This window comes from Sus scrofa, chromosome 15 (genome assembly GCF_054392235.1).
Source record: "Sus scrofa isolate SSC_HxYL_T2T_F1_AM1 chromosome 15, Sscrofa_HxYL_maternal_Yorkshire_Landrace_v2.0, whole genome shotgun sequence".
NCBI lineage: Eukaryota > Metazoa > Chordata > Mammalia > Artiodactyla > Suidae > Sus > Sus scrofa.
In genome coordinates, this window is record NC_139397.1 from 127,828,074 (window position 1) to 127,851,949 (window position 23,876).

General features: G+C 36.6%; 1 long non-coding RNA gene across 7 annotated transcripts in view; it reads left to right on the forward strand.

The window, feature by feature from the left end:
- Nucleotides 1-23,876, forward strand: part of LOC106506349 (uncharacterized) — a 411,165-nt gene that overhangs the window by 83,551 nt on the left and 303,738 nt on the right. For 2 of the 7 annotated variants that reach the window (XR_014829253.1, XR_014829256.1), the window contains 2 exons: nucleotides 18,306-18,353; nucleotides 19,672-22,981. The exons of 3 other annotated variants lie outside the window; for them this stretch is intronic. This is a non-coding gene — a long non-coding RNA (uncharacterized LOC106506349). Of the gene's footprint in view, nucleotides 1-18,305; nucleotides 18,354-19,671; nucleotides 22,982-23,876 lie in introns of those variants that run through there. 2 more of the 7 variants (XR_014829255.1, XR_002339160.2) reach the window with 2 other exon arrangements.

Genomic DNA, 23,876 nt, shown 5'->3' on the forward strand with positions numbered 1-23,876 from the left:
TCTGTTTCATGGTTCTTTTACTTATAAGCTACTCATTTTTTTTTAAATGGCCACACCCACAGCATATGGAAGTTCCAGTGCCAGGGATTGAGTCCGAGACACAGCTGTGACCTATGTGCAGCTGTGTCAACTTTGGATTCTTTAACCCACTGCGCTCAGCCAAGTATTGGACCCATGCCTCCACAGCCACTTGAGCTGCTCCAGTCAGATTGCTAATCCATTGTGAAACAGCAGGAACATCAGGTGTAATCTATTCTTGTTTCTTTTTTTTTTTTTTTTTGTCTTTTTACCATATCTTGGGCCACTCTTGTGGCATATGGAGGTTCCCAGGCTAGGGGTCAAATCAGAGCTGTAGCCACCGGCCTACACCAGAGCCACAGCAAAATCAGATCCAAGCCGTGTCTGTGACCTACACCACAGCTCATGGCAATGCTGGATCCTCAACCCATTGAGCAAGGCCAGGGATCGAACCTGCAACCTCCTGGTTCCTAGTCAGATTCATTAACCACTGAGCCACGACGGGAACTCCTATTCTTATTTCTTAAACCCTGTGGTGGTTAGGGGAGTGAGAGGGTGAATATTCTCTGATTTTATGAATTTAGTACATCTGTGGTTCTGGGCTGTGATCTTTGATAGTGATAAGATTCCCTGCCCACCCCTCCCCCCACAATAGACAGAAAGGGCAGAGAGCCTGGAATGGGAGAAAGTCTCTTCTCATAGTTAGACTAAGGTTATGGTAAAATCTCCCCATCCCCCAGGGAATAGGCCTGTTATGGAGAATCCTCTGGGCTTATTTCACAGTGAGCCACAGGGAAATCTTTCTTAAATTTTCATTATGAGAACTTTGTGTAGTCAGAGGAGGAAAAACTCATGAACATGTGGGATTCCTTCTAAGACTTTGGGCCTCAAGATAGTCTACACTCAGGCCTCAACACTGTTAAAATTACTATATAAGTTCAACAGTCTGTGGCTTCAGCAGCTTCTCTTCCAGTTAATCAGATTTCATCTGTTTCTCAAGATTTCAAGTTTACCCTGAAACCTCATTTCTCTTATGGGTTCAAGGAAAGTCACTGATCTTCGCTTTGTTTTTTTTCTTCTTGTAAAGATGACAGGGACAACTTCCAAGTTCTTTATGTAAGGGAGCTGAAACTAGTAGTGTGAGGTTGGTTTTAAGCCATGGAAATAATAGGTTTTTCCCTTATGCGATGTTTGTTTATTTAAAAGGAAAAAAAAAAAAAAAGACTTATTTTTCCAGTTAATTTTCTTCCAGTTAATTTTTTTTCCCCAAGCCTGAAGGATGTGTAAGTTTCCCAGGCCAGGGATTGAATCCTCACTAGGCAGCGACCCTAGCCACAGGAGTGATGACACTGGATCCTTAACCTTCTGGGCCACCAGGGAACTCCTCCAGTTAATTTTTTCAAATAGCACTTTTTCATATTTCTAGTTTGTCTTTGTTGAACCATAGTAATATCAATTAAAATGACTTAGTTTTAACTGGACTGATGGACAAACACTGGCAGATCTTAACATCAAAGTCAAGGTTCTTTTATTTGCAAAACTAAGACATTCTAGAATCTAATTTGCTTTGGTTTTAAGTTGCTCTAATAAAAACTTTGGACACAAACAGTCAAGTGCTTAAAAAGAAAGGTGATTGGTACAAACAGAAAATTGAGAGCATACAGGAGTGGACTGACCACTTAAACAGGTCATTAAAGGAAGACACAGTTTGATTATATCACTCCTGAGAGAATTCTTTGGTGTGGGTTTATGAACTCTGGGAGAAGGGCCAAGTTAGGTCTAATTATATTTAGTTTAACACTAAAATTTACATACCTAACCTTTCTCAGTTCTTTTTTCTGCCTTTCTCTCTTGGCTTTTTTAAAAAATTTGATGTGAACCCATCTTTATTCTTTGATCTTTCTACTCTATGTTTACTAAATGCTTTAATCAGCCATCATTTCTCTTTTTTTTTCCTGGAAAATTGATATGAGAATCTATTTACCCATATACTTTTTAAAAAAAAATGATTAACAGATTAAGTAACTTTTATGTATTTATTTATTTAGCTTTTTAGGGCTGCAGCTGTGGCATACAGAGGTTCCCAGGCTAGGGGTCTAATCAGAGCTACAGCTGCCGGCCTATGCCATAGCAACACCAGATTCGAGCCACATCTGTGACCAACACCACAGCTGACGGCAATGCCAGATCCTTAACCCACTGAGCGAGGCCAGGGATCAAAACCACAACCTCATGGTTCCTACTTGGATTCGTTTCTGCTGAGCCATGATGGGAACTCCTACCCATATGCTTTTAAAGAAAAAGGTATTCATAATAAAAATTTAATACAAAAACATGTTGTAAAAATACAACCCACTGTTATTTTTGCTTTTTTCCTGTCTTTGCATTTTAGTTGACTGATTTTCCTTTAAATTTTGCTCTGGACATTGTTGAGTGAAAGATTCTTTCTCCATGTCTATTTATTCTTGGAGTATTTCTCCTCTTTTGCTCTCTCCCCTAATGAATGCTTGCTTTACCATGTTTTTTCTTTACTCAAGACAGTAAGTGAGAGAGAGGATCTTAGCCTTTCACTGCTGTTTTTAAAAGTAGTTCATATATGCTTTTCTTATGTATAATACTCTAGTAGTTCTTAATCTTTTTTGGTGGGGGGGTCACAGATCCTTATGAGAAAGTGATGAAAGCTGAGGATTCTTTTCACAGAAAAATGCACACACACATACATTTTGCATATACAGTAATTTCAGGAGGTCTACATATTCCCTAAAGGCAAAACAAACGTTTCTGAACTTCAAGTTAAAACGTGTGACATATTCACATCTTGCAGGTGGCTTTTGTCATATGACATAAAACCAACTTGGTTTCTGCAAGAAATGTTAGGTACCAAATTTGGCCCACTCTGTACCAGAGGAGTATTTCTTCCTGATTCGATGATCTGTTTAATTTTATGTGACAGTGTTTTTTACCTATGGACTTTATCAGAAAGACAATAGGATTTGTTGAGAGCAACTGGACCCACTGTGTGTAATAAGAACAATACTGAATTTACTGAGCATATTTATCTGTATAATAAATTATAAAGGATACCCAAGTAATCTATTCCCCTTTTCTAAGGAGCTAATCATAACCCTTAATCAATGTGACTAAAGAAATGGCTTTGCTGTAATTGGGATCCTTTGTTCTCCTTTGACGTGATCTTATTTCACTGAGAGGTCAGCTTATTGCTTCACAGACTTATTACCAGGTCTTAGATTTTGCTTATGAATTTGCACAAAATACAGACTTTGACAACTGAAAATTGATTTTTGCAAAAGGCTTTACTTCCCTCCAACATGCCGTACAATAGTTAGACTGTAGCAGGGCAAGGGTGTGGCTCTCTATCTTTTTAACTTGAGTTCACAGAGTTGCTGTCTGTGTGCCTAAATAATCTTTTAGATACAGAACACGACATCCAGACAAAGCATCACTGTCAGGAGCAGTGGGGAGGAATGGGCCTCTGTCGGCATGTGTAAAAATTGTTAAGAAGAAGCCATTCCATTACGGTGGACAAACACCAATAGTGTTACAGGCCCTCATGAGCTAGGATATTTTCATGCTTTGTTTTCTCTGAACATGTGTGTATACATTTATATTTCTAGTATATGTATATATGCGTCTATATTTGTAGTTTGTGTGTATGAATGTAGTCGGTGTTCTGGTAGCTCTCTCAGGTTTATGCAAATTATGCTGTGATAGAAAAATTGTTTGATGAAGACATCCACAATTTATAAGAGGGATGATGATATGCATGTGATTGGCATGAACTAATTAAACTGAAATGCCCCAGGCTGTTGTTGCCAGGCAGTTATTTCATGGTGTAACAGAAATGTCATGATGCTGCTTTAGTGTGGGATAGGTTTTTAGCAATCAAAAAAAGAAATAAGAGGAGTGCCCATTGTGGTACAGAGGAAACGAATCTGACCAGTAACCGTCCGTGAGGATGTGGGTTCAATCCCTCGCCTTGCTCAGTGGGTTAAGTATCCGGCATTTCTGTGAGCTGTGGTGTAGGTCACAGATGAGACTGGTATCCTGCATTGCTGTTGTGACTGTGGCATAGGCCCAGCAGCTATAGCCTGGATTTGACCCCTAGCCTGGGCATTTCCATGTGACATGGGTGCTGCCCTAAAAAGCAAAAAAAAAAAAAAAAAAAGGAAAAAAGGTTAAGCTCTTCTATATAGCATCATGCTAACTGTATAATTCCTCTATACCAAGAAGTGATATAGTGATTACATAGTGCTGAGGATACAGGATTTGGAATTAAAAAAAATTGAAAACTAAGAGTAGAGTCCCAGGTCTACTACTCATTTGCTGTGATAACTTTTCTTACACTCAGGATAGACTTCTGGTGGAGGGATAACACAACTTACCTCATTGGGTTGCTGCAAATTAACTGATGCAGTACAGTTGGTAGTTCTCATCTAGGGCTACTACTTGGGTTGGAGCTCTTGAGTATGAGAGTAGTTAACTCCCATGGTCTAAAGCTACTTCTGTAAACATTTTGGAGCAAACATATCCCTTTTCTTGTCTGTTTCTAAGAAAAGACCAAGAAAAACTACTTCTGTTCTCTTTGGAGTCTTATTTGCTGGAGCACTCTCATCAATGTCTAGAATAGCCTGCTATTTTAATAACCACCTTCTTTGCTTGGCTTGTTAATTAAAGCAGTTTCCTGCTTAGCAAGGCATTATTTTACCTTGAGCCTTAATTCCTTCTGCTGTTCTCTCTGAAATGGATCCAATTCCCAGAGATCCTTGTCAAGGTGGGCTGCTGGTGAACCATAAGATACCCAGCTGATGCAAAGGTTGTGTTCTTGCTGTATTTAACAGCCACAGATTAAAGCTTGTATATATTTCTCTCCTCCTTTAAAAAAAAAAAAAGACTATTGTCTATGTTATCTAGTGTGTGGATGCTTTTATCAAAGCCCTCCAAAGAGATAATCATAAAATAGAATGATGTGGCAATTTTCTTAATTGTATTTCAGTTATATGGCTAAATTTCTTTATGTAATTTTGATTCAAAGATGGTACCAAGATTAAGTCTACTTTTTATTTTTCAAATTAAAAAAAAATTTTTTTGGGTTATGACTGCACCTGTGGCATATGGAAGTTCCCAGGCTAGGGGTCAAATTGAAGCTGCAGCTGCCGGCTACCACAGCCATGGCAACACTGGATCCAAGTCAAATCTGTGACCTATGCCACAGATTGTGGCAATGCCAGATCCTTAACCCACTGAATGAGGCCAGGGAGGGATGGAACTTGTTTCCTCATAGACACTATGTCATGTTCTTAACCTACTGAGGCACAGTGGGAGCTCCTTAACACAAATATCAATACTCTTTGTGGAGTGTACCTATGAAAGATTAGTGATTTGATCAATAAAAACCAGAATGTTTCTGACTTTCGTAAGATCTATTTTTGAGATCAGATCATTCTCTGAACTGTCCTTAGTAGGGCGTGAGTTTCTATGTTTATTTTTAGGGTATCTATTTTTGTTCTGATATTTCCTCATTTGCTTTTCTTATAACATCACCCTATTCAGTATGTGTTATCAATATCAGCTTGAAAAGTAATTTTCTTGACAATTCAGTGATTTTCCAAATTCTAGTTACCAAGTTCATCTGGTTCTCCTTTTCTTTGTACCATGGGATATAAAACTCTTTTGATTATGATACAATTGGGCCATATTTTTCTATTAAAATTTCATTTTACTATTTATAAAGGAAGTTTAAACACTGTTTAAAGAAATACAATATTTGATCCTGCTCCATAAATGGCACCATCCTGATATATAATTCAACACAGAACTCAATATCCGCATCTTTCATGGGTTTTGCTTTCTTATTATTTTATTAAATTTTCAAGGAAAATATTTTCCTCTCCTTATTTCATAGAGGAAGAAATTGAGGAATAGAGAAGTGCAGTAGTTTTTCATGGTCTCACACTGAATAAATATTTAGACTAGAGATTCACACTCAGGACTTCGGATTCGAAAGCCTTTGCTCTTTCCAATAGACAGCACTATACTCATAAAAAGGACATTTATGTTGCTGGAACTAAAGTCTATGAAGTCTCAAAGGAAATGATTGACTTTGAACATGCACTTCCATTAAAATCTGCCTCTCCTATCTCTGTCATTGTGTCCTGGGAGAATGCCTTTTATGTGCCCATACACATAACAATATGGTTTCTAAATGATAGCAATGTTAAAAATAACATTTTTCAGCAGTGTCATTTCAGGAACTAATCTATGGTATAACAGCAATCTCTTCAGTTTGATGCTTTCTCTGCTGTGAAGAGAAAGTGCAGGCTTTAATATATCATGATGTCTCTTCTATTCATTTCTTTCAACCTTTGGTTTAGTGCTTATAAATTACCTATAACAGATTTGTGAGTGATGCTTTACTTAGTCATCAAATTGGGTAGTATGATCTAGGAGCCTGCTGAAAGATTTTATGCAAGTTTTACATGCTGAAGAATTCTGGCTGTGGATATCTTTATGTATTTATAAACCTTATAACCTGGCATCCATATAACACTGAGATTTCAGAGATAGGGCTAATTCATCCCTTGTGGGCTGTTATCAAGGTTCTATTTTATCACCCTACAAATTTTGGTTGGCATATTTTTAAACTGAAGACTTTTGAAGACATATGATAAAAATTTAAAATACCTAGGGTATTAGTCATGGATGTCTAGAAAAACAGAACCAATGCTAGGTAGATATCTCAGATAGATAGATAGAAGGATTGATTTTAAGGAATTGGCTGATGTGATTGTGGAGGCTGGCAAGTTCAAACTTTGTAGGGGAAGCTCACAGGCTGGAGACTCAGGGAAGAGCTGATGTTAAAGGCTTTAGTCCAAAAGTGGTATAGAGCAGAAACTTTCTTTGTATTTTTGTTTTTTAATTTTTTCATTATAGTTGATTTACAATGTTCCTTCAACTTCTGCTGTACAACAATGTGACCTAGTCACACATACACATACACACACATAGATATACAAATACATATATACACATACATATATATAAACACACACACACACTTTTTTTCATACTATCTGAAACTTTCTCACTTTCGAGGACTTCATTCGTTTTCTCTTAAGACCTTCAACTGATTGGAAGAGGCCAACTCACATTACGGATGATAATCTGCTTTCCTTGAAGTGTACTGATTCAAATGTTAATCACATTTAAATATTTTCTTCACAGCAGCATATAGACTGGTATTTGATTAAATGTCTGGGCACCCTAGTGTAGCCAGGTAGACATGTGCAATTAAACATCACAACTGGATTCTGACTCCTTATGTTGATTTTCTCTGAAAAATCAGTGTCATTTAATTCTAAAGACATTGGTCTGTGAAAATTTTAAAGGCTTCTGTGATGCATACACAAGTTAATACAATTTAATATAAAATTGGCCTTTTTGATTTTGAAGTTAAATCTCTTTTTACAGTGGTAAAGTCTGTACTTGAATTCTTTGGGATTAGTGATCACTCTAACATAATTAAGACTGACTTTTACCATTACTATCATTGTATCAAGGTGTAAAACCTGATTGGCATCCTTTCACAATGATAAGAAGGACAAATAGTCTTTGTTAAAGATTACTTAAGTTTTCCAGAAATGTTATGAAATACTATCTTGAATTTTCATTTAAAATGTTCTCATTTGGAGATTAATGAAACCACCATCATTTTGTTATGTTTGGAACAATATTCATTATATGTTTGAATCTTTAATTTGCATTTCATTGTCTTCTGGCTGGTGGCAATAAATATTAGCTCCCTGCTTTCCTTAGAGTAAGAATTGAAATTCTGCTAACAATATATCTTAACATGTATAAGAATATTCTATTGAAGAATTTTTTAAACTGACCTTATTTGTCTTATGTTTCAATGCTTCTAATATATAACGTGTTTTAATGAAATCCATAGAGCAGCTCCTGGAGAAAGCAAGCCTGTGTCATCACCCTGTAACCATTGATTCTATTATGTCAGAAAGAGCCAAGACAGGCTAAGTCATGCTACACATAAAACAACCGCAAAACCACAGTGGCTTGATAAACCAAGGGTTTGTTTCTTGCTTGTATACATTTGCAATGTGGGTCAGTATGGGAACTCTGCTCATTACAGTTATTCAGCAACCCCAGCTAATTAAGACTCAATTTTCAGCATGTGCATGATCACTGTGCCAGGAGAAAGAATACAGTGAGTCTATAAGCTGGCCATGTGCCCAACTGCAAAGCAGGAGAGGAGGTGTAATTCTACTGTGAACTTGGAAGGAGGGGGGCTGAGATATTTGTGAACAATCTTGTGACCATAGTCAGGCACCGTTTCAGCTGTGGTTAAGTATCAAGAATGGTTTCAGCTTTTTATGGCTAAGAGCAGCTCATAAAGACATTTGATTATTTCACAGAATTAGAGGGAGTATGTAGGCAGTCTCTGAGTTGGCATAGGAACTCAAAAATGCTGTGAAAGATCAGGCCCTTTTCATATTTCTTCTCTGCTAACCCAGAATCATGGATTTTTGTCCTTACCCTGACCACCTTTGGTTTTAGGAAGGCTTCTACTATTATAAAATTATATTCTCACATATCCTGTCCCAAATCAAGAAGGAGGGAATATATATTTTTTTCTTGATCTCCCTTTTAGTCAGGAGAAAAAAATCTCCCCAAGAGGAAACAAGTTAGCTTTCCTAACAGATTTTCCCTTAATTTTTATTAATTCGAGCCATGTTACCTAGCAACTCTTAAAAGGAAAGCTGGAAAAAGGAGTATCCTAAAGAGGGCAAAGAATAACTAGAACTGGTTAGAAGATTATCCTGGCTTTACCATTGTTCTTCTTTAGAGCTGGGCACATCGTGGCTCTGATATTAAAAAAGAAGAGGAAATATCCATGCGGAGGATGCAAGATTGCCTTTCACAGAAAAATAAATCATAAAGTCAGTAAAATATGAGTATATTTTGAGAAGCTCGTAGTATTTCAGTGACAGAAAAAGGCATTTTAGGTGGAAGACCCAAAGGGCAAAGAGTGAGGAAAATGATAATGCTGGAGGATGAGACTGGGATTAAATAATGTGGAGTCATACATATCACATAAGACCTTGGACTCTTTAGGAAACCTTATAATTTTGGAGTCCTGTGATGTGGTGGTTAAGAACACATACGGTAGACTTGGCCAATGTCCATTCAACTTGAGTTCTATCACTTACTAGCTAAGTCTCAGATCTTTATTTCTAGATGTCCCAAATTCAGTATGTGTTTGGTATCTATACTTGTTGCTAGAAAAGTCAAAGTATTTCTCTTATAATATCAAAATAATTTTGTGATGATGTTTAGATTTAATGGTGGATAATATAATGGGAAGTTACCATAAAAGAAGCCCTAGACGGTTTATATGTGTATTTATTTGGAAATCAAGCTAAAATAATTTTGTGTTAATTTCCTCTTGTCTATTGAAGGACAACTCAATTTCTTATTTTCTCTCTGTATGCCCTCAAATTATTAATACATTTAGTCACATCTTTAATTTGATTTTTTTCTTCCTTTTTAACTTTTTTCTTCATTAGGACAGTGAATCCTTATTTCCTCTGATTCTAATACCAAAAATGCCAAAAATAATAAATTAGTCAGCTGGAATTAGGTCAGCCAATTTGTTTAGTTTTACCAAAATTAGATTTGCCAATATTCTTTTCAGAATTTCTCACTAATAACACTTATGGATATGTGTTTTTCTTTTCTAAAAGTTTTACAAAGTTTGAAAACAGGGGTGGGTGGGAAATAAAAGGTAGAATTCATAGAAAAAAAAGGAAATATATATATATGTGTGTGTGTGTGTGTATGTATGTGTATGTATATTCTGAAACCTAGGATAGTTGGGGAGCATAGTGGCTAAACCATACAGTCCTTTAAATAAGACAAGCTCATGTCATTGTTTAGGCCAGTGCTTCTCAAACTTTAATACGTGTGTATTGGGGGGAGCAAATGAGTGGTAGGGCTAATATTCTGCATGATGACACAATTGGTCTGGGGACTACTATGGGTGGCATGCAGCCCTACTGCATTGGCTCCAAGGCTATGAAGTTGACTTTGATTTTACTAGTGAAAGCTATGTTGGGGACTCTGAAAATTAATGTGCCTTGACCAGAACATTTCTGACACTGTTTTTTAAAATGGAATATTATTTTAGAAGAAGCCCTTGCCCAGAATGAAATAAGCCAGTGACTTATTTCATCAGATATGATTATACATCTAGGACTTACCTATGTAATGAACCACAAAATATATATGGATGATAGTTAAAGTTTATTTCAAAGAATAAAACATTTATTGCAGCACATTTCTATTTTTCAATATAGTCAAAAAGTTGTATATTTGTAAGATACGTGGCTAGGGCTAAGATTTAGCTGGAACACTATCCTGGCTGTACTGGTTACTTATAATGGATATCTATTCAAGGTCAAGGTCAGTGCCTGACATGGAGATGCATGTGTCGTATATGATATTGAATAATTTGAACAGCATCCTAAAGTATTACCCAAGTGTAGTGCAACAGTGCAAGCTCCTTTCTTCTGTGATTGAGTGAGCTCAGCATTTTCCACAGTTGACATGACTCATGTGATATTATGAATGTATCAAAACTATGATGTTCTATAATATTCAGATATATTGCCATTGATTTATATTCCAAGGTTCCCCTTGGAGTCCTATAGCTCTGACGTTTCTGTGTACCAGAGCTTAGGAATCCAACATTTATAGGTGTCCTGTGCAGTTGTTTCTTCCAGAGGTTCAACCACCTTTCCAGGACACTGAGAAAGACGGAAGGAGTTCAGAAAAAAATGTGTAGATATCTTCTCCTTTGGGGATATGGAAACCCTACTCTTTCTTCTCCATCTTCCTTCCTCCCTCTTCTTTGGAATACCAAACATGACCTCCTCAATGAATTAGGATTTCCCCAGGATAGGCAGACAGCTGTTGCAGGAGAATCTGCTTTTGCCCTACAACATGGAACTCTACTGAAAATGAGAACACAGGTGGGTCTGGCAGCTGGGGAATCCTGAGGAACAAAACATTGTTTCCCATCACAATAAAATATCCTGCCACATCTCCTTGGTACTGCTTCTCTTTTATACATATACTCCATGCTCTTTTCATGAAGAAATCACCTGCTACTTCTGGTTTGTAGCTTCCCTTTCATTTTCTCTCCTACCACTCAGATCCTGAGGTATAATTAAATCCAAATTGTTTAAAAATATATTTCTAGATCTGCCCCCCCACTCTGTTTCCTACTAATATTTATTTGATCTGTGCTGATTTCTTGACGACATCCCTGGCTCATCTTCACAACACTGTATAAATTTCTCTAATCTCAATTTAGAATCAGAATTTTTTTAATCCCCTCTTTGCTTGAGATGTACAAAGTTGCTATGCACCTCCTTGATATTTTATGCTCCCCAAACTGCCTTTAACACACACAACGAGTCCTAAATGAAGGCTGATGCATCCCGGGTCTTTTACCTACATATCTCCTAGGATGGGGCCCTGAAGGTACTATATAACCTACTTCCACTTTCTAAGACACTCCATATTTTGCTACACTTCTTTACTTTGTTTAATCTGCAGTTCAAACTCCTCCTCCCCTGACACTTACTGTAGACCTTCTAGAAGTCCTCAGCTATAGTACCTAATAGCATCCGCATAGCTTATTTTTCTCCTACCTTCAGTTATAGCCCCTAAGGCCAGGACTATGATGCACATCACGGTTTCTTTGCACCTTCTTACAGCTCTTCTATCCTGGAGAGATTGTGAATCTTTCTTCTAAGAAAACTTGAATTTGTTAAAATTCTGTCACCAATGATGTCACTTACAAATAACCATCCTTCCAGGTCCTCTGTTCTGAGCATCTGTTCTGGGAAATCTCCAGAAACTATGTTTGTATCTTTCTTTCCAAGGCATGGTCCCAGCAGCATGGTGGAAACATCTCTCATATGGAATTTTTGCCCACCAACTTTAGTGCCCAAAACATAGCTGTCTCCAACATGGCCCTTGCCTTCTGCAAGGGTATTTTCAGCACAATTAATTCCTCTTCATTCAGTGTCTTACATTTTCCCCAGGCAGCTTGTTCTATGGCTAGTTCTGTGGTTTACCTTGACTCAGGCATAGTTTCCTAATCTGCACAGTAGTAATACTTTCTGTGCCCCTAGTCCCAGTAGTACAGCCCTGGTACGATGCTGTTATGAGTGGATGGGAAGCTTGGCACAGTCCGTTATTGAATGCTCTTGTCTACCAGACAGTTTTAACAAATTTTTTTTCTGAATTTATAGGGAATGGTCATATAATTTTCTCTGTTACTCAGTTAATGCCATAATATTAATAGATTTTATTCTGATTATCCAACTTTAAATTTGTGAAGTATGTTGTTATGTATTCTTTTTTAGGAGAGATGGGATAAAGTTTACCCATCTTGTATTATTCTTGTCAGGTTTTAAGGATGTTACACTGATTTCATTCAATTAGATGAATAGTGAATATCCCTCTTTCTATATCTTGACAATTTTGTGTGAGCTTTGTGTTTTCCTGGCTTAGGATTTTCTTTTGGGGAAGATCATAGAATCATATTCCTTAGCATTTATACAATTATTTAAATTTTCTAGTCATCTGTCTATCAGCTATTTGGGGATCAATTTTAAGATTTTTCTCATATATACTTGATTTATAAATTTATGTCGTTTTTCATTTTCTTTAACTTCAAGCTTAATTTACTCTTCAGATTTTTTGGATGGTTAATAAATTATTGACTCTCAATATAATATATTTGTTTAGGGCAATGCATTTCCCACTAAACATTGCTTTAGTTCAATCCCATTCAAAACACTTTAATATCACCATTATAATGCTTTGCTTAATCTATGGTTGTTTAGAAGTTTATTGATTACTTTCCAGAGAATTGGCGATTTTCCTTTTGTATTTGTTTCCAGTTTATTTTTAGCATAGTTTCATAACTGTCATAGAGCATATTCTGTTTTAATCTATTTTAAGGCCCAACATATGGTCTTTATTTAATGCACCAAAGACCCTTTAAAAGAATATATGTTCAGCAATTTTCAAATTTATATTTGGTATTTTTTATAGATTCTTATTCTCTGGTGAAGTCCTCTTTATTTTATTGCAAGTATTAATCACAGTTATTTATTTATTCTTTGTCTTTTTAGGGCCCCACCCATGGCATATGGAAGTTCCCAGGCTAGGGGCTGAATCAGAGCTGCAGCTGCTGGCCTACACTGCAGCAAGAGCAATGCCAGATCTGAGCTACATCTGGGACCCACACCACAGCTCATGGCAATGCCGGACCCTTAACCCACTGAGCGAGGCCAGGATCGCACCCATGTCCTCATGGATACCAGTTGGGTTCGTTATTGCTGAGCCACAACGGGAACTCCAATCACAGTTATCTTAAAGTACAGTTCTGATAATTCCAATACCCAAATCACCAATTCTTTTGTCCTTTTTCTCTTGGTTTTGGTCTTTTCTTCCTGTCTTCTGGCATGCCTCCCAATCGTACTGAATGTCTGTCCCTGTATGAAAATCGTACAAATAATGCAAATTACAGATTGATGCTGTCTTTCAGGATTCAAACTCAAAGTCTAGAGTATGTTTCAGATATGCTCTTCCTTTGTGGGACGTGGGCTTTCTTTGTGTGTGTCACTTGCTCTTTGAGGTTGTGGAAAACCACTCCTGTTCTCCCGGGTTCCCAGATCCCTGCTTAGTTCTTAGCTTCTCATTCTGTGTTATAAATGATGAAATGCCTTAAGGGGAAAATAGCTACAGAATGTTGGGTTTACCTTATTGTACTTTCCTTCTGCCCAGTGTCTTGGTCTCTAATCTGGGGTGTTTTGAAAGTTCCAGACTCCACTGTTTGTCTCCACATCCTTTTCATGCCAGAAGCTTGGCTCAGATTCCAAGGCTTTCAGCCATTAATCTTTGTTCCACCTCTTACCCTTTTGGTCTTATGCCATTTACCAATCAGCAAATGCCAGGAGGTAAAATGCACCACCAGATATTGGACTTATCTCAACATCCTTCCCTTCTCTTATGGAGCCTGGACTCTTCAGTCCTGGCTGCCTTAGTAGCTTTTTGATGCCTTCAAACATTTTTTTTTCCTTCTAAATTTAATTTTGCACAGCTTCTCAACTTGTTCTCATAGGAATATTACCAGAAAGGATGCCCAATAAATTTAAATTTATTTTTATCATTTTTCTTTTGTAAAATAAGATAATAATATTTGCTCACCCTACCTCAGACAATGTGATATATTTTGCATATCATGAACGTGAAAATTCAAAGTCACTGTCTCCTTGAATTTGTGTTTTTTTTTTTTTTTAATTTTAAAACTTTTTCTTTTCATGTCCAACCTTTTATTAGAGCCTCTTTTTCTGATTTTAGTGTAGGATTTTAAAATAACATTTCCTACATTTACTTCTTAAGTGATATATTTTGAAATATCTGAAAAAAAAGATATGGGAAATTTCTAGTATTTTATGTCTGCATTATATTCCATTAAATAAATATGGTGAAGTCATGCAAAATGAGGATTTCTTCTTTCCTTCCTTGCTTTCTTTCTCTCTTTTTTCCTTTTTCTTTTTGAATATGGGAAGCTTTTACTCTGTCTCTTATCATTTGCTTCCTATGTAATGTAATTGATTTTTTCCAATGAAGCCCACTGAATTCACACCATTTTCTAAGACCTGAGAATATGCTCTCTGCACCCTAAAAATAAGTTTCCTCACTATTTTCCAGACCTGGCATGTTTTAATGAAAGTGCTTGCTCAGAAGCTAGCATGTTACCTCACTTCATGCCTTCATGACATTGATGCTTTTCTGCTCTATTTCCTAGGTCATCCCGTATGATTAACAGGTTTCTTTTCTGTTTCTTATTTGTGTGCTACCTTTTCTGTAAATTATTGTGAACACTCACTCATTTTTTGATAATCAGTGATCTACAATTATAAGCATTTAAAGAATAAATGATCTAGCAGAGACATCATGCAGTGGCCAAGCAGTGAGTGCCCTCTGTGTGGCACATTGTGTGTTAGGTGCTCCAGGAAACATTCCAACTTCCAACCAGATTTAGGTCACAGCACTGAGTTTTGTGATTTGAAATTTCTTGAGAACAAGACCATGTGATTCAAAGGGTTATCCAGAGAGAGTCTAGCAATTGAGAAAAGTGTCCACTTTACAGTATTTCTGCTATTTTAATCTTTTTGTGCTTTCTTTCTATGCCATGCCCCCTTCTCCATAATGCCTCTTCCTGGCTGATTCTATTATATATATATATATATACACACCCCTATTATGCTATCGTCATGTAGATTGTATTAAATTGCTGTAGGATTCAACTCCCATCTTAAAAAGGACTCAAGGATCAGTAGAGTGTCTCACTCATTTTTGTTTATCCTGAAAAGACTTAACATACCTTTGCAAAATTGCATGAAGTTGATTAAAATAGGAACTAAATGGGATGCATATAAACTTAATCATGGGGCAGTTCACTAGAATACTTTAGAAAAGAATCGTGATACTACATGCGATTATTTGTCCCGGTATTTTTTTTTTTTTTCACATCCAGGACCCACCTGAGAGAGATGCATCAGGAATTTAGCGTGTCTGTTAAATTCTGAGTACTAATTGAGAGTGTACTCAACGTATACTCAACTACATTTTGTGCTAATATTAATCAACTCATTGTATATTTTTGTATGTACAGTCACAAATGAAGTAAAAGGTAATATGTAAACTCACTGCATGTTCTGGATTGTTTCATTCCAAATTATTTTTTTCATGAATCCTCTTGGCCCATTTTCAAAGCTCTTTTGTTCTTGATCTAGATTTTAGTGAGGAGAAATATTTGGCCTTTTCCCCCTTTTAACTGTCTAGTTTTTTATTTAAGAACAGGGTTTTTTTTTCAGTTGTATGAAATAGCGATGATATTTCTGATTCAGTAGAAGCTTTCTTGCCTTAATGTGACCCAGAAACAATCTGGTCCTAGGGGATGTTTTTTCACTTCTCCAGAGATATCTCAGTTCTAATGGTCCCAAGTCATTCATCCTATTGATTTTTTTTCTTTTTCCTTGAAAGGAGATGGCCCTCACATCAGGGATGTTTTATAAGTTTATCAATTTTCTGGACCTGAGCCTAAGTTATTCTTATTGTGATTTTTTTCTTTTATTTAATCTCTGACTCAGAATGAAATTTATAAATGCAAATAGATAATTATTATAGTAAGTAGTAAAGTTTGATTGTGAAGTATAAGTTGAGACATTTTAAAAATTAAATACATACATAATAAAAAATTCATGGTGTCCACAAATGATACTTAATAAATAGTAAAACCTCAAAGCATAATACTGGGTAGTATATATTTTTTTGATTTGTATATTATCTTTTGGTTATTTTTATAAAGTAGAAGCAGTGAGATTATTGGGATTGAGGAAATGAATCACAAAGGGAAAAAACACACTTATTAATAAAAATTCATTGCTTTATGTCATAGCCCTGACACTTGTCAAATATATGGCCTTGGGGAAATCACTTGTTTGAACTTCAACTTTTTAATAGAGCTAAAGATAATATTCAAGAATTTGCCCTGTTGATTTGTTAAATTTAAAAATCAGTACTCATATCTTCATAAATGACAAAGTGCCTCCCATATAGTCTCACTTGCCCTTGTTTTGTCCCTTCTCCTTTATTTGTATTGACATGCAAATTTATCATTCCCATTAAAATGAGCCAATTCAGATTTGAATATTAACAGTAGTAGATCCATTAATTGTTTCCTATAGTGCAACACAATGTATCTTTCACTCTCCTAAGAGCTCCTCAAAGTAGCAATAGGGTTTTCTCTGAGAAATGATAATTAATTACACCCTATCTCCATTCTAAGCACTAAACCAAGTGAGAAGTAGACATTTGTGTCTGAGGTTGCCAGCTGGACAGCAAGATTGGCTAATGCACCTACAAATGAGCCTCCTGGACTATTACTTTTCCCCCTGAATTTAGACTATGTTCCCCATCTGCAAGTAGATAACGTTTTCAGGAAAGACACCTTGCCAGCTGCTTGAAATAATCTAAACTCTCCTGTAACTTTGAACTCAGAGAAACTTCAGATTCTAAATTTTGACTGATTTGTTCTTCCAAATTTGCTTCTAGAAGAAAATCTTCAGGCCTCATCAGCAGCATTAAAGTATGAATATAGGAAGAGAATGCTTTGTTTTTGCACACAAGATATCATGGACAACAGATGGGAATAATCATTTTAATAACATAATCCTTCTCAATAGAAAGATGTAATTAATGGTGTCAGACTCTTCCTATCCAATCAGATGGATCAATTTCTACATCCTTCAGGGAGGTGTATATAACATAAGGGGGTTAGACAGAGATAATTCCAAGGCATTTCTTCAAAACCATTCCTTTCTAAGAAGTAGAGTAGATATCACCTTTTTTATTTTATTTTATTTTGGAAACTTAGGAAAGAATGTAGTTCTCTCTAATAGAATTTATTATTCCTTTCAATTTACATAAGATCACAGGGCTGCAAAATAGTGAAGTCATTTGTACAAGGTCTCATAGGTAATGAATAATAGAGCAAGGATTCAAATCCAAATTTTCAGATACCCATAGTCTTTTTTTCTCTAATGGTAGCCAAGGAAACAGACACAATAAAAACGATGTAAAAAAATGTTTTGGGACATGGTAGCTGAATATGACCAATAACCAAGAACAGATATTTATCTGATTTTGAGGACCATTATGCAAATCAAATTAGCTAATAGATGTTAGTCATTTATAAACTTAATGTTATGAATATATTACTGATTATTATCACAGTTAATGTTTCTCTACATCAACTTCCTTTACTATAGTGGAAGGTTAATGATTCTTGCCTTGGCTATATTTTGGATTGCTGTGTGGATTAAACACAATAATGTACCTGAAAATCCTATGGAAGCTGGAAAGCACTATACAAATGAAGGTTACCATTATTGATTTATACATTAATTGCTAGTTCTCAAACATGAGTTAGTTAATGTTTTAATGATGGAAATTTGAGCTACAAAATCTGTTAGGGAAATGCTATTGTAAAGTAAATAGAGGTTGAGACCATAATTTTAGATGAACTAAATGTGGCCAAGAGACTTATTAGACTAATTGAACATTGCATCTTATTGATTTTGTAGTTTCTTTCTACTTTCCAGCTCAGAATGCAGAGAAGCTAAAAGGTGTAGACATTGGAAAACATTCATGTAAGTCTAATTCATCAACTTGATGGTTCTCTTGCTACAAAAAAATGTGGTTTCTGGACCAGTAGCTTGGGAATCACCTGGAAGCTTGTTAAAAATAGAAAATCTCAAATCTACCTTAGACTTAGTTGGAATCTTCAGAAACACTGCTCTACTGGAAGTAAAAACAAACCAAAAACTATGACTCATTACAACTGCTGCAAGTACATATGGTTATTGGATTTCTCTAACACGACCAGGAAATTTTTTCTTCCGTGGTGGGTATTTGATAAACTTAATCAATATCCTTAGTACTATAATTGCCATGTTCTATAATAATGATTATTTAGAAAAAATACTAGGCGTCCGTTCAGATTTTTTCTTATTTTATAGTTACACTTTCTCTTAATATATCTAACTTCCAATTCATGATCAAGTCCTCTCTGGATACATATATTCATTCCTTTATTCAGTAATCATTTTGAATATTGATAATGTACAAAATACTCTGCTATATTCTGGTATAGCAAAATAGAAATTGACATGCTCTCTGTTCTTTATCTCTTGGTACCTAAATAATGGTGGAAAATGGGAACAAATAAAGAAACACAAAAATATAAACTGAGAAAAGACCTATGAATAAAATAGAAATGTTGGTGGGGCATGTGCTACTTAGATGCAGTTATCCAGCCATGCCACCTAAGGCAGTGGCACTATATCAGCTTTGGAAAATAAGAAGAGGCAGCCATTCAGTAACTAAGCAAGTCTTCCATGGCTTTAAGGATGAAAAGAGCTTGGCATGTTCCAGAGGCTAAAAGGAGGTTAGCATCTGTGGAATGGAATGCGTGAGATGGATAGGGGTCAGAGATGAGTTTGAAATGATCAGTAGGACCTAGATTAGGGGGCCTTACAGGCCATGGTTAAGTGTTTGCAATTTGAAGTACAACGAGAAGTCACTGATGTGCTTTAAGCAGGTGAGAAAGGAATGAAGGTAAACAGTTACATTTGAAATAGTTCCAATTTATATTTGAGAAAGAATTACTCTGGCAGCTATATGGAGCACAAATTGAATGGGTACATGTTATAAGCCTGAGAAGTAAAACAGACGGCTTGTAGGAAAGTGGTAAATTTTTAGCAGTATTTTTTTGTTTTGGCAATTGTGCCCTCAGACCCATTGTTCATCTTTTTCCTTTTCCATTCTGCACTTCAGACTGTGTTTCTGTGCTGTATGTGGCTTGCAGACATAAGACGCTAGTTGGAGTTTGGAAGAAAGAACATTTCTGCAGGTGTAGCATTTTGCCCGTGGCTTAACTGACTCCAGATTGGCTTGTTTTGGTTACAGATTCTGCCAGATGCTCCAAGGCTCCAGTCCCTTGTAACACCATATCATCCCTTGGCTCTTTTGCTAACCTTTGGGTTGCATCACCAGTTTCTATTTAGATTTTCAGCTCTAACAGGAGGGAAAAAAATCAAGAATGTTGCCCAGATTTCAGCTTTAATTGGGCACATAGATTAGAAAATAGGTACAGATTTGAAAGAGATGGGTCAGTAATTTATTTTTGGACATGCTCTTCTCGATACATTCAAATGCAAACATCTAAGAGGTCTAGAATTCACAGCAGATTCTAAGTTACAAATCTCTAGATTATTAGTGATGGTGCTTATAGTCATAGATACGGATAGATTATCCAGGGGAAAATGTAGAGAGATAAAAGAAAGGGGATTTGGACAGAATCTTAAAGAATGTGAAGTTGGCTGGTGAAGAAAGAACCTGCAAAAGATGTTAGCAAAGAGCTGAGAATTTCCTGGATTGAGTTTGGTGAAACCAGTAGAATATATAGAATATCTCTACCATGTATCTCTCCTATTTTATAAATTACATTGCCAAATAAAACATCAACACAAAACCGGTAAAATTAGCTGTGGGCACTGAGCAATAGGAGAAAAAAAAAAGACAAGAATCTTTGCAAATGATTAATTCCATCTTAAGTAAAATACTTGGCAGTCCTGGTTTAGATGCCCATTTTGATTTTGAGTTACTTGCTCTGTGATTGTGGCAGGACTGCAGCCTGTATCTGGGTAGGCTTGGGGTTGAAAAGCCCAACCTAGTCTAGCAGGTCAGTGCAGCTGAAATCCAGTCCATTCTCCTGTAGGCAAACTGTGAACCCTGGTTCAGAGCTATTTCTGCTAGAGGAAAGGAGCCTTTTTGTAAACCTCTACCTTTGTGGAAAAAAGCTTCTCCAATACATACAGAAGTACTTGTGCATTAGCAGTGGTTTTGGGACAGGAGAGTATAGGGCTGTGCTACCCACCTCAATTTTAGGCTAAACCACTTATGATGTCAAGTCTTAGGCAAAATCTAGGCCATATTGCTGAAATTTTGAGAGTTGCTTTTCTCAAGATACAATCCCTTCACTATCAGTATCAGAATCACCCAAGAAGGCACTTTCTAGGATCCCACACTGAAACTCAAGAATTCACATCTGTGGGAATAGGATACAGCACTTCAGGCTTTCGGAGGCATATCAAGGGCATTGTTATGCACAACAGAGAACAAACAACTGCCAGAGGAATACCTGCAATACAGACCTAATTTGGGAAACATCTGCTTGACTCTGGTCTTGACTTGACGATCTTATTTCTGAGGACTGAAAAAAAATCACACATCACATTGATATTGGACCTTTAGTGAGGGTGGAGGTGGATACAAACCTGCAACTTAAATCACTCCTTTATGCTCCTCTTACCCTGTAAAATTCTCCTGAAAGTATCCAGAGAATGGCTATGAAGATGCACTGATTACACCCATACACAGGTGAATGTAATGTATGATATTTAAGCACATTTTCTAGTAAAATATTCAAAAGACTATTCATCTTTGAATGATCCCACTCTTAATGCTTTCCTCCTGGCCACTTCCACCCCCTACCATCCTGCACTTTGTCATGAAAGTCGTCATCTTAGAACAGCCGGACGGACCAACCACGCCCCTGCTGCTCTTCTCCATTCCACCTATGGCATCCTGTGATCTCTAGGGTCCCGAATCCAGTCTCCCTTCATTTTCCACTTGTGTGTTTACTTTCATTTTTTTATTTATTCCATCGAAGGTATTCAACACTAGAGTATAAACCTCTTCTCCCTTGTCAACTGAAGATCCAGTGCCCATCTTGGCATGGGCAATCAATGCATATTTGCTGGATGAAGACACTGAAAAAAAAATGGACCTCAGGGGGAAGAATTTAGGGTTGGGGAATTTACCTGTCCCCTTTTAACTGTGCTTGTGAATTGCTGATCCTTAGAGATATGCCATAAAGTAAGTTTGTTTCAATGAAAGTCTTGGGCATCTTTCAGAAATCACTTCTCTGTCAAGTGTTTCCAGTTGAAGAATTCAGAAACTAGAGCCATAGAAATTGCTGTGATGAGTGCCTTTCCCAATACTTTATTAATTTGTAATGAGAACACATGAAAGCAACCCTGATGTTTGCTCAGTTTCTCTAAACTCCTCAAGCGTACTCCTCCTGCCTTCCTAAAAAAGATGCATGTCTGGAGGGAGGTGAAACAGCCATTAATCCTGGAAGGTATTTGTCCTCCTTTCTTTTGACATTTTATTGCCCTTTAGCTCATTTGTGAAAGATATCAAAGCTGAAGCAGACTAGGGAATAAAAGGCCTTTTCATTAAAATGGCCAATCTGCATAGATCTCTTTGTTCTTCCCTGTGGAAAGACTTTTGATCAGTACATGAGGAGAGACTTTATGAGGAAAGAAAGTTAGGACAATTTTATGTCAATAGATAGAATATCAGAGCAAAAATACACAGATTCTACTTAGGAAGATAAAATTATTTTCAAGCCGTAATTATGAAGTTATACCTAGCTGAAAGTAGAGCAATGAAAAAAGGACTATGTTTACTAGCAGTGTGGTTGCTTACTTTAGAACATAGGTTAAGACAAAGGCAGAGATTCTCAAGGGGCATCCTATTGCTGTCTGGAGGGAAATGCATCACTTACAGGGCCTTAGCCTCAGTTAGAGTACTTTGGCCATTATTTGTTTTTAAGTTCCACTCTGTAGGGTAGGGGAAAAAATAAATGCTCTTTTTCCCCCATCAGCTTTTTGATATCTGCTTTTAGCAATGCTCCTTTCTGATAGGGAACTTGGTAAATTGTACACGTAAAAGACCTGTGTTTATGAAACATGGAACAGGGTTTGAGATAATTGAGTGTTTTTTAAACATAAGACATTTGTGATTATAATCTGCTAATTATTAAGTATTTTTGTTTATATTGGGATGTATTTCTATGGATTTTGAATTGAATTTCTTGTAGCATTCTTTGATTAATTCAAATAGGTAAAATTACAAATGTAGAAAAATATGAAAAAGGGAACAAAATCATGACTTGCAGTGGCTTGAACCAGGGATGAAAATGTTAATATTTTAGCAAATTTCCTTGTACTGCTGTACAGAGATGTGTAGTACAATTGGACATATATATGTATATTCATTTATATATTAAGCCCAATTGTCTGACTACTTCTAGCACACGAATATAAATGAAGTTACTTTCATATCCTCAATAAATAACAATCAGCACCTAGTATGTGCAGAGCACTCTTAGTCACAAGGAATTTAACAATAAAACAAAACCAAACCCAAATCTCTGCCTTCTGAGAGTTCATTCGTGGATTCAACCAACTGGGAATATAAAATATTTAGAAAAAAATCCAGAAAGTTCTAAAAATCAAAATTTGAATTTGCTGCTTCCTGGCAATAACTTACATAGCATTTACATTGTACTAGGCATTATATGTCATATAGAGATGATTTAAAGTACACAGGAGGATATGCATAGGTTATATGCTAATACCATGCATTTCATACAAAGGACTTGAGTATCAAAAGATATTGGGTCCTGAACCCAATCCCCTGTGGATGGCTACTATACTTCTTCAGTTCCAGTTTCTTCTTTACACTCCTTTGAGTGCAGATTTTGAACTTCGGATCTGGGCCCATTCTGGCTTCCCAGAGCCAGACCCTGCATATAGCTGTCTGGGGCAGCCCCAGGGTTGGGCATCCCAAGAAGGCTAGTGATCTGATGCCAGGTGATCATTTCTGAGTATCTTTAATTATGTAGAGAAGAGGCTGAGCACTGCTAGGGAAGGTGACTGTACGTGCTGTTCCAAGTGTTTTAGTGCTGGCTCTAGAAGTTCACACCTCTGTACCCAAATTACCTATAATATCATCTTTAAAAGGTAGCTTAGCATTCCATTGCTACACAAGTTTCTTGTGGGTTTTAAATTCAAAACTAGTGACTTATCAAAATATTACTTTCTACCTAAAAGAGTTCTGATTAATTGTATTTTTCTCTATCTCATTACATGTGATGTGATATTTTAGCTGCCTTTTTAGATTGGAAACCTGAAGGACTGCCTAAAATCCCATCTCTTTATCTCTTTGACTCTTCTGCTAAATATGACTGGCCTTGAGAAAGGGAGCCTCTCTGGCCCAAGAGTTGGACAGACCCTTTACTGAATTTCTATGGCACTGTAGTG